Genomic DNA, 17,125 nt, shown 5'->3' on the forward strand with positions numbered 1-17,125 from the left:
ACATTTAATTTTTCGAAAGCATAAAAATTAATATTTTTCAGGCGTAAATGTCGTTTTATAAAATAAACATTTTAAATGATAAAAGCAGATTTTTCCAATGATATGGGTTCCGAACTTATCGTCCAGAATCCCAAAGTCTATAGTTTCCGATGATTTCACGATCCTAGTTTACCAATCGAATTTCAGGGCGTTACATTCTCCCCAATTTAGAGGAATTTCGTCCCGAAATTTAGAACTTAGTATAGTTGATGCAATGATGTTTTAGATCAAATGATCCCATGATGACCACTATGCGCCACTACCCCTAATTTTCGTCTTGGATACCACCCAAATCAAGTTGAAGGGGTTTATATATAGGGTGTACCAGCGGCTAACCCACCACTCCCTCAACTCCACTTGGGTGTTTCTTTCGACTCCTATTAGTTCAATGACACACAGGACGACACACTATTTTCCACTACAAGGCATCACCTTCAAGCTTTACATCAGACATATTCATTTCGGATTGAAGGGGTTTATATATAGGGTGTACCAGCGGCTAACCCACCACTCCTTCAATCTCCAATGAATAATTCCCTCAATAACTCTTGAATTTAACGCCTCACAGCTGCCACGCTAACTATGAGTCCCTAATTCCAAGTCTCGCTTCAGACATAATCAACTTGTGCCGAAGGGGTTTATGTATAGGGTGTACCAGCGGCTAACCCACCACTCCTTCAACATTCATTGATTAATTCCCTACACGAAGCTTGAGTTCACGACTCATAGTTACACAATAGCATATTTTTTATACACGTATACACCTGTGAACTTGATGTAATTATATTCCGGACTATAATTACGAGTTCACCTTGTATCAATGTATAAACTCCATTGTGTGCGGCTAGAAAAATCGACACGACACCACACACACACACACAACCATGCTTCATGAATGCTAGAATGATGACAAATTTTGGCTCAATGATACATAGTTTACCCCAATGTTTACATGATTAAGTATGCACAACTTGTGTTTTCCAGCACGAGTCATGGGTAGCCAAACTTGGTGTTATGCAAATAAGAGAATATTTATAAGCAAATAGGAACAACATGATACTTCATTGATTGATATTGGTCCCTGATTACATGATTACGATTACATAGACTCCAAGATTTCTAGAATTACAAAGATGATGACTAAGCGAACAGATGAGGGTATTCCTCCTTCATCTTATCCTCTCGCTCCCATGTGAACTCGGGTCCACGATGGTTGTTCCAACGTACCTTGACTATGGGTATCCGGCTTCGCTTAGTCCTTTTGACTTCTCGATCTAGGATCTCGACAGGTTCCTCAACAAAGTGTAGTTTGTCGTCGATGCGAACCGTGTCGATCGGGATTTGAGCGGTCTCGTCAACGAGGCACTTTTTGAGTTGCGACACATGAAAAACGTTGTGAACACGGCTGAGTTCTGGAGGCAATTCCAAGCGATAGGCTACGGGTCCGACCTTTTCGATGATCTTGAAAGGTCCTACGTACCTTGGAGCAAACTTTCCCTTTTTTCCGAAGCGAACAATGCCCTTCCAGGGGGAAACTTTGAGCATTACGCGATCGCCTATTTGGAACTCCAGAGGTTTGCGGCGTTTGTCAGCGTAATACTTGTGTCGACAGCGGGCGTCCTTAAGTCTTTGCTGGATGATGGCGATACTGTCAGTGGTTTCCTGTATCAGTTCCGGGCCGAGGATTTGAGAATCTCCGGTCTCGGACCAACACAGTGGAGAACGACATTTCCTGCCATAGAGTGCCTCGAATGGTGCGCATTTGATGGTAGCATGATAGCTGTTATTGTATGAGAACTCTGCAAGAGGAAGGTGAGTCTCCCAGCTACTACCGAATTCAAGGATACAGGCTCTGAGCATATCCTCCAGGGTTTGTATGGTCCTTTCGCTCTGTCCGTCCGTTTCAGGATGATAGGCAGAGCTAAGTTTCACACTTGTCCCAAAGGCTTTCTGAAATGACTTCCAGAACCTTGACGCAAAAGAGGGGTCACGGTCAGACGTGATGCCCTTAGGCACACCGTGACGGGTTACGATCTCACGAATGTAAATCCGCGCCAGCTTCTCCGTAGTGTAGTCCTCGCGGACAGGGAGAAAGTGGGCAGACTTGGTCAAGTAATCCACGATAACCCAAATCGTGTCATAACCGCTGGGTGTCCGCGGGAGTTTGGTAATGAAGTCCATAGCGACTTCGTCCCACTTCCACTGCGGTATGATCGGTTTTTGTAACAGGCCAGATGGTCTCTGATGTTCAGTCTTGATCCGCGAGCATGTTAGGCACCTACCGACGTACAAAGCTATGACTTTCTTCATACCCGGCCACCAGAAGTGAGACTTGAGATTCTGATACATTTTATCAGTGCCCGGGTGAATAGAGTATCTGGATTTGTGCGCTTCGTTCAGGATAAGTTCTCGAAGTGGTTCAGAGTTTGGAATCCACATGCGATTTAAGTAGTAAAGTATACCATCAAACTTGGTTTCAAACTTCCGTTCGGCACCGCAAGATAGCATATTTTTGAGATCACCACCAGCAATCGCTTGCTTTTGAGCTTCAAGAACCAAGGAGGGAAGATTGGACTGAATACGGATCGCATGCAACTGGGTCCTTTCCTTGCGACTTAACGCGTCAGCCACTACGTTAGCCTTTCCAGGGTGGTAGCGGATTTCGCAGTCGTAGTCACTTAGGAGTTCAACCCATCGACGTTGTCGCATGTTTAGCTCCCTTTGGTTGAGGATGTGTTGTAGGCTCTTGTGGTCGGTGAAGATGACACATTTCGTACCGTATAGGTAGTGTCTCCATATTTTTAAGGCAAAGACCACAGCACCCAATTCCAAGTCGTGGGTGACATAAATCCTCTCATGACTCTTGAGTTGGCGCGAGGCATAAGCGATGACCTTACCGCGTTGCATTAAGACGCAGCCTAGACCTTGGCTCGAGGCGTCGCAATAAACAACAAAATCATCGTTACCCTCAGGAAGTGACAGGATTGGTGCATGACAGAGTTTATGTTTCAATGTTTGGAAAGCCTCTTCTTGCTCTTGGTTCCAAATGAATGGTTCCCCTTTTTGAGTTAACATTGTGAGAGGCAATACGATCTTTGAAAAGTTCGAGATGAATCGACGGTAGTACCCAGCTAAACCAAGAAATGAACGAATTTCGGTTGGCGTTGTAGGCGCTCCCCAATTTTTGATGGCTTCAATCTTGGCAGGGTCGACATGAATGCCTTCCTTGTTAATGATGTGACCTAAGAATTGAACTTCCCTTAGCCAGAATTCGCATTTGGAGAATTTGGCGTAGAGTTGCTCTTTCCTCAGCAGATCCAAGGTAAGCCTGAGATGAAGCTCATGGTCGGCTTTAGAGCGGGAATAAACGAGAATATCGTCAATGAAGACGATAACAAACTGGTCCAGGTATGGACGACAAACGCGATTCATGAGATCCATGAACACCGCAGGGGCATTCGTCAAACCAAAAGGCATGACTAGGAACTCGTAGTGTCCATAACGAGTTCTGAAAGCGGTTTTCGCGATGTCGTCCTCCATGACGCGTACTTGGTGATAACCTGAGCGTAGGTCGATCTTGGAAAAGTAAGTGGCTCCTTGCAGCTGGTCGAAAAGATCGTCAATCCTTGGTAATGGATACCGATTCTTGACCGTGAGTTTGTTAAGCTCACGATAGTCTATGCACATCCGGAAAGATCCGTCCTTCTTCTTGACGAAGAGGACTGGAGCTCCCCATGGAGATGAACTAGGGCGAATAAAACCCTTGTCTAGTAGTTCCTGTAGCTGGCTCGATAATTCCTGCATTTCTGACGGAGCCAAACGATACGGAGATTTTGCCACGGGGGTTGCACCGGGAACTAATTCGATGTGGAATTCGACTTGTCGGCTAGGAGGTAGTCCGGGTAAGTCTTTAGGAAAAACGTCTGGAAATTCACGCACAACGGGGACATCAGAGAGCTTCTTCCCCAAAGATTTCTTGATGGAGACATGAGGCGAGACACTTCTTTCGAAGGCATCGCCGAGCTTTAAAGCAGGAGATTAATTTCAGACATCTGCCTGATCTTTCTCCTTGAATAATTATGGACTCGCCAGAAGAACAAGAAACGCGAATGAGCTTCTCAGCACACACCACTTCCGCGTGGTTGATGGACAACCAATCCATCCCAACAATTACATCGAAACTTCCTAATTGCATAGGGATGAGGTCAATGTTAAGAGACGTCTGATCAAACGTAAGCGTGCAATTGCGAACGATTTTGTTCACTTGGGTAGACTCTCCGTTTGCCATTTCGACAGAGAAAGCGGGGTCTAAGACAGAGGTTCCTAGATTAAGCAATGGGACCAACTCGCTAGAAATAAAACTCCTATCTGCACCCGTGTCAAATAGAATAGAAACCCAGAGATTGTTAAGGATGAACGTACCAGTAATGACGTCAGGATTTTGGCGAGCTTCAGCAGCGCCAATAGTAAAGGCTCGGCCTCGGGCCGGAGGAAGATTTGCAAGACGAGGACACCTGCTCCTGAAATGGTCCGTGGCTCCACACTCGAAACAGCTTCGAGTGTTGCTGGGTTGGGAACTGCTGCTCTGTATTGCCAGTTGATTACCTTGGAATCTGCAGCGTCCCGCTAGGTGCCCCAAACGTCCACAGTTCGTGCAGTTCCAGCACGGGGTTCCGGCAGGGTGATGAAATTGGCAAGTGCCGCACTTGGGGTGAACCCCAGTGTACTCCCTCTTTGGCCTTCCAGAAGGGGTGGGAGCAGGAGCGACAGAGCTGATTGGGGTTGCGGGAGTAACCATCGCGTAACTGCTAGCCTTACGCTTTTTGATGCGGTTGATCTTTTTGGATGAGCCCTCAGCGGCCTTGCCCGTACCTTTGGCTAGGACCCCAGTCTTAACCTGGTCCTGGGTCAGTCGGGCAGCTAGTTCAATGGCCGCTTGTAGGGTTGATGGGTCAGCCCCGATAACGATTCCACGGACAGTGTCAGGTAGGCCATTGATGTAAAGCTCAATAGCCCGGGAGGGAGGGGTGACCAAGTGTGGTACGAGAAGGGAGAGCTCGTGAAAACGCTCCGTGTACCCTTGGTGATCAGCGCCCTTCATTTTGTGCACCCAAAACTCAGCTTCAAGTTTCTGCACCTCACTGCGAGGTACGAACTCGCGGGTAACCAAAGCTACAAATTCCGACCAGGTCATGGCCAAGGCAGCCTCACGCCCGCGGGTTCTTATCTCGTTGTTCCACCAGGTCAGCGCGCGTTTAGACAACATGCTTGCCGCGTGCGTGACTTTCAGTGTCTCAGGGCACGAGCTAATAACAAAGGCAGCCTCCATCTTTTCGATCCACTGGAGGAGACCAACGGCGCCTTCTGAACCGCTGAAGCTGGTGGGTTTGGTAGCCATGAAGTCCTTGTATGGCTTATTTGCTGGTTCATTTGCGTTCTGAGCTGGAATTTGGTTGGCCCCAGAGGTTCCTTCTTGCCTCAGCCCCTGGCTGATGGCTGTTACCATGCCTGGTAACACAGCCGCGATCTGCTGGGCTATAAGGTTGGCTAGATCAGCGGAGTCCAAGGGGGCGGGTGCACGTCTGGGAGGCATTCTTGACAAAACGAAAAAAAAACGAGTGTTAGATAGAATCGATGACACGCCAAAGATTAAGAATAGAGGACATAGATTATACCAAGAACACAGAATGACATGGCTCAAGAGATTAACAGTTAATATACAACACATAAGCACGCAGCACGTATATAAGTGTAGACATGTGATTGTGATGCATGAGCTATCTAGAGTCAAGGATCCTAGGTTATAGTCTAGGTCGGTTTCCTAATTCCCTATAACCACTGGCTCTGATACCAATCTGTCACACCCCGATCGTGATGGCGGAATAATCGAGGCGCGGCGACTAAGTCGTGATTGTTGAGCACAATAGTATAAAAGTCTAAATGCATAAACATAACCAAAATGTCAAATATTACACCATCCAGGTAACATGAAACAAATTGTTTTAATACAAAATATCAAGTTTCCAAACAACTCCTAGACTAGCCTTCATCTCTCTAAGGCCTCTAAACTTGCTAGGGATTTCTTGCTGCATTATTTCCTGAAAACATGTAACAAACTGTCAACTACATAAAGTAGATGAGTGAATTCATAGGTTTAAAGAAAAAGAGTTTATACACAAACATACTAGTATAGGTTGTAGGGGTTTATATATAGGGTGTACCTGCGGCTAACCCACCACTCCTACAACTTATACTACTATGTTTGGATATAATACCCGGTTTTAAGATGGTTTGTAAGAAAAGGTCTCTTAGTTTTCCCAAAGAGGTTTTTGTAGTAAGTAAAACATGAAATGTTCTCCTGGACTCTCAGCGGGCTTATTATTCTCCCATTAGAGTCGTTTGTGATAAGATTACTCAAAGATTTGTGGTCTCCCAACGGTACATGTAGCACATAGCAGTTAAGCATAAATAAGGACATATAGATTTGAGCATGCTAAGTTTACTAGATAAACCAACACCAAGATCCCACTGTTTACTAGTATCCAAGATGATGGTGAATAAATGATGATGATGATGAATGATGATGAAACTCAATGATCACACAAGACTTGATTGATCCCACGCAAGACTTAAACCAAGACTACCTCGTTCTTGTCATCCAGGACTCAGCTAGGTTCTACCGAGAGTAGGATAGACTCCCCAAAGAATCCTGGGTTCCCTTGGTCCCTACCGAGACTAGTATAGGTCCTCAAGAGTTATGGATTTCACCGAGACTAGTATGAAATCCCAAGAGTTACGAGTGCCACCGAGAATAGAATGCCACTCATGGTCGCGAGTTCTACCGAGAGTAGAATAGACTCTCGCGTCCAATTCAACTCATGATGCTTTGATCTCTAGATTTCCATGCTGACACAATGACTATGATGATATGAATATGATTCCCATTCCCATGATGTCAATGTTCATAGAATTTCCCATACTCATTGATTTCCAATGTTCTTAGATCTCCATAAGTTGATGGGTTTTCCCCATGTTCATAGATTTCCAAAGTTTATAGTTTCTTAAAAAGCTTGTGGATTTCCGCACGTGTGTAGAAATCCAAAAGTTTATAGTTGAAAGAGTGTTTGCATAAATGATTTTATCCAAACGTGTAAAGTTACCATGTTTCCACCCCATAGTTTTGAAAAGCTTAAATAGGGGCTATGAACTCACCTTGATCTCGGGTTAGGATGGTGCTACAATAGATCTCCTTAGCCTAGAGTTGAACATATATATAAGGTTAACAACGTGCTATAAGTCTAAGAAAACGAGCTTACGCGGCCTCGAGCAAAAACTGGGTTTTAAAGACGAAAACAGCTTGGTTCTGGCTTGATTCGATCGAATAGGAACACGTTCGATCGAATAGACACACATTCGGTCGAATCTGAGGCACACTCGATCGAACTAGAAACACATTTGGTCGAACCAGTTGGAAAAACTCGTTCGGTCGAACATGGAACTTGTTCGATCGAATAGACACTCGTTCGATCGAATACGAAACTCATTCGGTCGAATGAGTTGGAGACCATTCGGTTGCTTTCCTATTCGATCGACTGGACTGATTCGATCGACTGGTTCGATCGAATGAGTCTGATTCGACTCCTTCAAGCTGGGCGACGGAGAAACCTACGGGTTTTTCAGATTTTCCAGATTTTTGACCCAAAATCGAAGTTTTTGACATGGAAATGCTCGGGATTGAAAGGGCTATCGATTCCTAGTGATTTTAAACACAAAAGCCTGCATTTTGACACCAAAACAAGACGGTTTTTGACCCGAAAACTCTAGAAACGAAAATGGGTGTTTTTGCTCGATTTGAGGCCGAAAATGGTTATGAAAATGGATGATTTTCAAGAAGATCTTACCAAGAATAACAACAAACAGATTTGTGGACTCGGATTTGAAGTTTGAAGACTTTCTCTCTCTAGTTTCTCTCTCTAGAATGAGAGTGTTTGGGTGGGAAGTGTTGGTGGAAATGAAAGAGATGGTGTAAGAATACTTGATTTTCCGCTTAAATACTCGGGTGACTCGGGTTCGGGTTTAGGCTACCGACGGGTCAAGACTAGTCGAGTTCATAAGTTTTTTTTTTTTTTTAAACAAACTAAAACTTTTTCAGCAAAACTTTTATAAAACCATTTTCCGAATAATTATTTGAAATCTTTTTAAATAAGAACATTTAATTTTTCGAAAGCATAAAAATTAATATTTTTCAGGCGTAAATGTCGTTTTATAAAATAAACATTTTAAATGATAAAAGCAGATTTTTCCAATGATATGGGTTCCGAACTTATCGTCCAGAATCCCAAAGTCTATAGTTTCCGATGATTTCACGATCCTAGTTTACCAATCGAATTTCAGGGCGTTACATACAACACCCAAACTATTCCTCAAAATATCAATCATGGTAACTCTTTCAATACAATTCCATTTAATGCTAATCAAGGATTTTTGCAGGATGCAGGTATAAGTTCAGGTTTAGCCCGAGAATTACATAAACTTAAGGACATGATATCTAATGTTCTTAGTCTGATCCGTCCCATAGCCGAAGTTCCCATTGATAGTCACATGATATCCCGATTTGTGCCATCTATTAGTGACGTACAGAACCCAAAACGGTTTCAAACCCCAAATATGAAACTGTATGATGGTTCAACGGATCCTGAGGAACACGTTGCATAGTATAGGGAGCGTATGGAGATCAATCCAATCCCTATGGAAATCAAAGAAGCATGTCTTTACAATGGATTTGGATCTACCTTGACCGGAGCAGCCATGAAATGGCTATTGAGTATTCCTCCTAACACTATCACTTCTTTTTCTCATTTAGTTAACATGTTTAATAACCGGTTTTCTTGCAGTAGAACTTTTGAGAAAATGACAGGTGATCTCTATAGGGTTACCCAGAATCCTGGGGAATCTTTAAGAGATTTTATTACCAGGTTTAGCAAGGAGTCGTTGGAAATCCCGAATCTAAACCCAGCTTCAGCAGTGGAAGCTCTCAATTTGGGGTTAGATAAAGGCTCCGATTTCTATGATGATCTCGTTATGACTCCATGCAGGTCATTAGACGAAGCAAGAAGCAGGGCTTTGAGGTTTATCAGGCTAGAAGACGACAAGAAAAATTCTAAGGTCAATATCCCGAAGTATGATCAGACAAACAGGAAATTCGAATCCCAGGGAAAATCATATCGAGCAAAGCCTTACTACAAACCTGATAACCACCCCAAGATTAATGCAGTAGATGAAGAAAATGATGAAAAATATCCTAAGATCTCTGAATATTGTTTTTCTGTTGATATTGGTGGATTAATGTGTGCCATGCAGGACTTAGGTGAGAAAGCCAGGTGGCCAAGAAAAACAGAGAAACCTGGAGCCTGGAAAGACAAATAAAAATGGTGTGCCTTCCACGAAGATTTTGTACATTTGAATGATGATTGCATTGCACTAAGAAGGGAGATCAGCTATCTTCTCAGCAAGGGCCACCTGAAAGAGCTATTTGGTAAGAAGAAGGGAAAAGAGCAGGATCTCGAAAAAATTCCTGAAAAGCCGACTCCTCCACCAACAGATGCAAGAACAATCATGTTCATATCCGGAGGATTCAACATTTGTGGAACCTCTTATTCTGCTACAAAGAGAAATGCTGACCAAAGAAAGTTAGAGGTGGCTGACAGGCCAACAAAGACATCTATTCTCACTAAAGTGAGGATTATATCTCGATGAAAGTGATAGAGTTGATGTTCATGATCCTCATCATGATAGTTTGGTAATAACTTTATATGTGGCTAACCATTATGTTCGCAGGATCCTCATAGATGGCAGAAGCTCTGTCAACATTATTCAATTAGACGTGCTGAGAAAGATGAATATTCCTGAGGATGAAATCGTTCCCAGTTCCTCAGTATTGGTTGGATTCAGTGGAGAGACTAAGAACACTATTGGGGAAATTAAACTCCCAATATATGTCGAAGGGGTAAATAAAATGCAAAAATTTTGTGTTATTGACTGTTTATCTTGTTGCAATATTATATTAGGCAGGCCCTGGATACACGAGATGAAAGCAGTTCCCTCCACTTATCACCAATGTGTGAAACTCCCAAGTCCATGGGGAGTTATCAAAATCATCAGTGACCAACAAGACGCAAAGAATTGCTACACTTCTTCCATGAAGTGTACTGCCAAACCCCAGCAGGCGTAGCAATTACAGAAGCCAACACGAGGCGTAATGGAGGCCAGGGAAAAAGAAATTAAAGAAGTACCTCTTTATCCCGATGATCCTGAAGTCAAAGTGCTGATAGGAACTAGCATTCCTGAGGATATTGAGTCAAAATTGCTCGATTTCCTCAAATCAAGGCTGTCAACATTTGCATGGAAACATGAAGATATGACAGGTATTTCCAAAGATATTATAACACATAAACTTGGACTTGATAATTCTTTCAGGCCAATCCATCAAAAAAGAAGAAAATTTGCACCTGAAAGAAACATGATTATTCAAGAAGAAGTAGAAAGACTCTTGAAGGAAAAAATGATTAAGGAAGTTCAATATCCCCGGTGGTTAGAAAATGTGGTGGTTGTACAGAAAAAGAATGGCAAATGGAGAGTATGCGTAGATTTCACAGACTTGAATAAGGCTTGTCCTAAAGATCCATTCCCTCTACCACACATCGATTCAATGGTGGATGCTACAGCCGGCCACGAGATGCTGACATTCATGGACGCATCCTCAGGATTTCAGCAAATCCAAATGGAGCCCTCAGATCAAGAAGATAGGCCTTCATGACTCCCACAGGTATTTATTGTTATATCGCTATGCCCTTTGGACTTAGAAATGCAGGTGTAACCTATCAGAGGTTAGTTAACATGATGTTCAAAGAGCAACTGTGGGACACAATGGAGGTCTATATTAAATGTATGGTAGTGAAGTCCAAGAAATCTGAAGATCACCTTCAAGATCTCAAGACAGCATTTGATATCCTAGACAAATACAATATGAAGCTGGATCCTTCGAAATGTCATTTCGGAGTAAAGGCTGGAAAATTCTTGGGAAACATGGTCACCAAAAGGGGGATAGAGGCGAGTCCAGAGCAGATACAAGCTATCCTGAATCTGAAATCCCCAGAATCGGTCAAGGATGTTCAAAGGCTGATCGGCATGATAGCGGCGCTCAACAGATTCATATCCAAATCCTCAGAAAAGTGCAAAGAATTTTATGATATCCTGAAGAAAAACAATAGGTTCGAGTGGACCAGTAAGCATGAGGAAGCTTTAGCATCCTTAAAAGCTTATCTTTCTTCTGGTCCTCTACTGGTGAAACCCGAGGAAGGTGAATATCTATCTCTATATCTAGCTGTATCAAATAATGCTATAAGTGCAGTTTTGGCTAATGATCTCGAAGGTCAACAACATCCAATATATTATGTAAGTAAAAGTCTCTTGGATACTGAAACCAGGTATTCTTATCTTGAGAAATTAATTTTAGCACTTATTATGGCATCTACTAAACTTAGACATTATTTTGAAACTCACCCTATATGTGTTAAAACTAACTATCCTATTAAGTTTGTTTTGAGAAAACCAGAAATGTCAGGTAGAATGGCAAAATGGGCAGTGAAGTTAAGTGCATACGATATAACGTATGAACCTAGGACTGCTATCAAATCCCAGGCATTGGCAGACTTTGTGGCTGATTTCACCAGTGAACATAAAGAAAAGGCAGACTTGGAAGTCCAACAACTTGAAGAATCCAAAGATAAGTGGACTCTATACACTGATGGTGCTTCAAATGTTAGAGGAACAGGTCTCAGGATTCTGCTGAAATCGCCACAGGGGGACATTATACCTCAATCCATATCCTGCGGATTTCAAGCCACAAATAATGAGGCACAATACGAAGCTTTGATAGCAAGATTACAACTAGCAATCAACATGAAAATCAGGTTTATTCAAGTACATGTTGATTCATTATTATTAACTAATCATTTAATGGTTCTTATACTGCTAGAGGAGAAAGACTAATGAAATATCTAGAGCTAGTTAAAAAACTAGCAAAGTGTTTCGAAATGTTTGATATTTCGCAGGTACCTAGGGGAGAGAATGTTGAAGCAGACGCCCTAACATATTTAGCTTCATCCTTCAGGATACCAAAAGGTGTCAAGATCCCTATAGTACATATGCTGAGCCCAGCAATAGAAGAGCAAGGTGTCAATGAAATATCAAAAGATGATGAAGATGTGAGAGCCAAGAATCCTGAGAATAGTGAAAAGTCTTGGATTATCCTAATCAAAGAATATATTCAGGATGGGGTAATCCCCAAGGATGAAAACCCAAGAGCTTTTCGCATAAAGGTAATCCCATATACTATAATGAATGATATATTATACAGAAAATCTCTTGCAGGACCATATCTTAGGTGCTTGGAGAAGGCAGAAGCTCAAGAAGTGCTTCAAGATATCCATGATGGAGATTGTGGGAACCACATTGGAGGCAGAGCTCTATTCTCCAAAATCCTGAGGACGGGGTATTTCTGGCCAACAATGAAGAGGGATGCTATGAATTATTCTCAGAAATGTGATGCATGCCAGAGACATAGCAACATTCTACACCAGCCAGCAGAACCACATATCCTATTATATCCCCTTGGCCTTTCATGAAATGGGGAATGGATATCGTGGGGAAACTACCAAGAGCTCCAGGAGGAAAAGTCTTTATGTTGGCTATGACAGATTATTTCTCGAAGTGGATCGAAGTGGAAGCCTTTGTTCAAGCCCGAGAGAAAGAAGTTATCTCATTCATCAAACGTAATATCCTGACAAGATTTGGGATCCCGGCAGAGATAGTGTGTGACAATGGCTCGCAATTCATCAGCAAGAGGACAACTAACTTCTGTGCCAGTTGGGGAATCAAAATGATCACATCAACACCTGTCCACCCTCAGGCTAATGGACAGGCTGAGTCGAGCAACAAGATCATTATCAATAACCTGAAGAAAAAGTTGGGGTCTAAGAAAGGAAAGTGGGCCGAGGAACTACCTTTTGTTCTTTCGGCAGATAGAATCACTTCGAAGAATGCTACTGGTCAGACTCCTTTCTCACTAGTATTTGGAGCTGAAGCAGTTATCCCCACAGAAATGGTTATCCCGACGGCCAGGGTCACTCATCAAAATCCCGAAGATAACACTCGAAGCCTACTTGAAGATTTAGATGCAGTAGAAGAACTCCGGGATTTGGCAAAGATCAGAATGGCTTCTTATCAACAGAATATAGCAAAGTCCTACAACAAGAATATCAGAGTTCGAAGGTTTCAAGAAGGAGATTTAGTTCTCCGAAAAGCTTTTCAAAATACTACCAATCTTATGGATGGCAAGCTCGCACCAAAGTGGGAAGGCCCTTACCTGATCGATTTGAAAGCAGGAAAAGGGGGCATACAAATTATCTACTTTGGATGGTGACTTACTACCAAGGGCTTGGAATGCTATACATCTAAAAAAATATTTCATGTAAGACTTCTATCCCAAGGATAACTGTTACACTAAACAGTCAAGGTATGTACTAAAACTTGTACTTTTATTTGTTTTTTAATATTTTTATTCTTCAAAAATGGTACTGACTTAAGCATCGGAGGGGTGTTAGCAAGGCTAACACCCACCCCTCACTTAGAGTTAACTTTTTTGTAGATATGAGGGATTCTCATATGGAGTGAAGTTAACAAGGCCTTCGTCGCCAGTTTCTAAGGGCTTTGTCGCCAGCTTATTCCTAAGGTATAAGAGGTTTTCATGTCTTCTAAGGTTTAAGAGATCTTCATCTCTTCTTAAGACGCCTGTAGCGCATGACTTATTCGGCCTTAGTTTGAGAGGCGGGGCCAGCACATGAAATATAGTGATTTGTTACCTCGTTATCCTCGGCTATTGGTTTGAATCACAAGTTTATGGTAGACGTACCATAATATAAGGTTAAAGAGATTTACATCTCTTATAAAGGGCCTCAACGCCAGTTCATTCTTAAGGTTTAAGAGATTTACATCTCTTCTAAAAGGCCTTGTCGCAAGATTTGAAGGATATCTTAAACAATGATCTTATTGCAAGGATAAGATGGTCTAGACGGCTTCAAGTTAATTGATACATGGTTCTGGTATGAGTTACTATTTGCAAGTATTTTATCTTTCATATTATTTAAGCTTTATGACTTGATATTGGTTTATTGGAAGAACTTAAACAATTACTTAAAGATTTTTCATAAAACTTAGAATTTTTCTAAGAATAGAAAAAGTAAAAGGATGCCAATATAAGTCATGAAAAAGTAGTACTGATATTATAATGCAGGAAAAGATAGTCCGGGTTTCACTCAAAATGGAGCCCATCCGCCCGAACTATCATAATTGTTCTAAGTGCAGAAAGTAAAAGACGGTTTGGGTTTCGTCCTGAACCAGGATCCCTCCACCCAAACCATTATCCTAAGCTTATTGTATTATCCTTACATAACCAAAATAGAAATTGTTCGGAACAACCCTTCAAAACACATAAAAACAACCTGGAAACCAGGTTCAAACCTTTCCACCCTCAACATCATCACCTTCCTTCTTCTCCAATTCCGTCGTCTCCCCAGCCTTAGTCTTCTTCACATCCTCACCAGCTCCAGCATCCTTGATCACTTCGGAAGTCCCAGCCGTCTCATCCTCTTCAATATTCTCCCCCCTTAGCACCTTGAGCTTTTTCTTCCAAGCTCCAGAATTCCAAGACTCCATCACATGAACTTTCACTTGTACTTCCTCGGACATCTTGACCATCGACTCCAGAATGCTGGCGGCTGCACACTTCTTAGCATCCTCAAGAAACTCAGTTTTCTCTGACTCAAATGAGGCTTTGAGATCCGATATCTCTTTGTCCTTCTTTTTGAGCAGCTTGTCCTTGGTGTTAACAACTTGTAGAAGATCGACAAGCTTGGCTTCGGCCTCTTTTTTGGACAATTCGGCATCTTGGGATATTTGACGGTAACTTTCGGTTTTCTGTTGTTCCAAAATTAATGTTAGTTTTTCTGTAGATTACTATTTTCAGGATAAGAAAAAAGATACTTACTGTTCCGAGAAAGTTAGCAAGAGCTTGAAGCTTCTCCACAGCATCAGTAGTGGTCATATCAGTAAAAGGTTCGGTCTTAGCCGAAGTAGTAGCTTTCCTCTTCTTCTGTGCAACACTTTTCTGGCGGGTCGTTGGAATTCTGACCAAAGGGGAAAGTGTCTTCGAATGTTCTTGTTTCACCACTGGCCTGTCTTCAATAAGATCATCCAAATCTACCAAGCTAAAAGACTTTGGCTTCGGCATCCCTACACAATGACTTATCAAGTTATTTTCGAGATAACAAAATCACTAGAAAACCTAAAATTCCCAAAATACTTACCAGAATTCATGCTTTCAGCGGGTTTTGCAGCAATCACACTTGTCTCTCCTGTTTCTTCCTCTAACGAAAATTCCCTTTCCTCAGCTGGAATCTTGAACAACGCTTTGAGCCTTTCTTCGTATCCTTCCTAAGCTTTATCAAATCCTCAAACACAACTGTCAAAAAACAAACCATATCAAAATGAATTATTTGCAAAAAGAATTTTTATCCTACAGACTTCCTACCCTTATGAACCCATTTAATTGGCAAGTCCATCCCGTTCGGAATAGAATCTCGACGGACGAAAAAGAAATGTTTTTTCCAATCAGGGTCGCTACCGGACACCTTGGGAACCATGTAAAGACGGCTGGATTTAGATTGAAGTCAATAGCGAAAGGATCCGTGGGTTCGAAGGTTATAAGTTGCGGCAATCTCAGGCACACCTATGGATAGTCCACGGGTTTTGTTCAGACGTTCTACTGTTGCCAAAACCCTCCACACCATCGGCATGACTTGTGAGTACGAGAATCCGGTCACATCAAAGAACTCTTGTATAAGTGGGGGAAACGGATATGAAAGGCCAATCGAAAAGGGGTAATTAAAGAAGCAGGTCCAAGTTTTGGAGGAAAATCAGCCTTGACTTTGGGATCATATGGCCTAATAACGGTTCCGACAGGTAGCAAACCCGTCTCTTTCAGAAACCTAATATCAAGATCGTTGAAAAGACATTGGTCTTCGTCGGTCGCCGGAATGAGGGCCTGATCAACGAAATCATCTGAGGTTGCAAAAGAGAAAGGATTGGGCGCGCGAGGGGTTCTTTTCCTCATTTTTTGTCTGGATCGAAAGAAAAATTTCAAGAAATTAAGAAGACAGAAGATGAGAACTAACCTGATTTTGATATCAGTGGAAGAGGATTATGGTGTAAAAATTGGGGAATGCTTTAATTATAACCTAGAGGAACAGTTGTATAGTCTCCTCGATTCCTGCGCACGTCATTTCACATATCAGAGATATTATTGCTTTTGAAATTTAAAATTTTTACAGCTGTCACGCAGTAAAAATTGGGGGCAATTGTTGGGTGTGGATTTTTATCCTCGGAATTGAGCTTAACTTAAGGATCTTGACTCAAGCGGTTATTCTGAGGAAGGTACGTTGACTAATTCAATTGTCCTATATTATCTAACTGTTTTGCAGATAATACCACGTGTTAAATATGTTTATAAGAACGTGGATTGCAACGGAATGCTATTTGAACTTCGTCAACTAAAAACGTGGATAGTAACGGCTTGTTGAAGAAGTAGTCTAGGGTTTCCGGAATAATCAGAATAACAGTTGTAATCTTCTTATTATATATTGAGCTGATAATATCAATAGGTCACACACTCTCTCACGATCTAGCTTACTAGCAATCACTGTAACACTTAGCTTTCGATATTCTATCAGCTCCAACCTTTGTAATCACCGATTTTTGTTATTAATAAAATTGACGGTGATAGTTTTCACCGTCTGGGTTTTTTTTTTGCCGGAGATCATAATAATCAAGCGTTAATTCGACCAAAAGTTAAGTTCATAATCCTTAACCGAAGCAATTCGACTAAGGATTAAGTTGTAAACTCTTGACCGAAACGAAGATTATCATAATCAAGGGTTTTTCCCTCGTAATCATATCTTTGTGTTCGATA

The sequence above is a fragment of the Bidens hawaiensis genome, unplaced genomic scaffold (genome assembly GCF_021521415.1).
Source record: "Bidens hawaiensis isolate Kalapana, Puna unplaced genomic scaffold, B.hawaiensis_p1.1 tig00038234_1, whole genome shotgun sequence".
NCBI classification, from domain to species: domain Eukaryota; kingdom Viridiplantae; phylum Streptophyta; class Magnoliopsida; order Asterales; family Asteraceae; genus Bidens; species Bidens hawaiensis.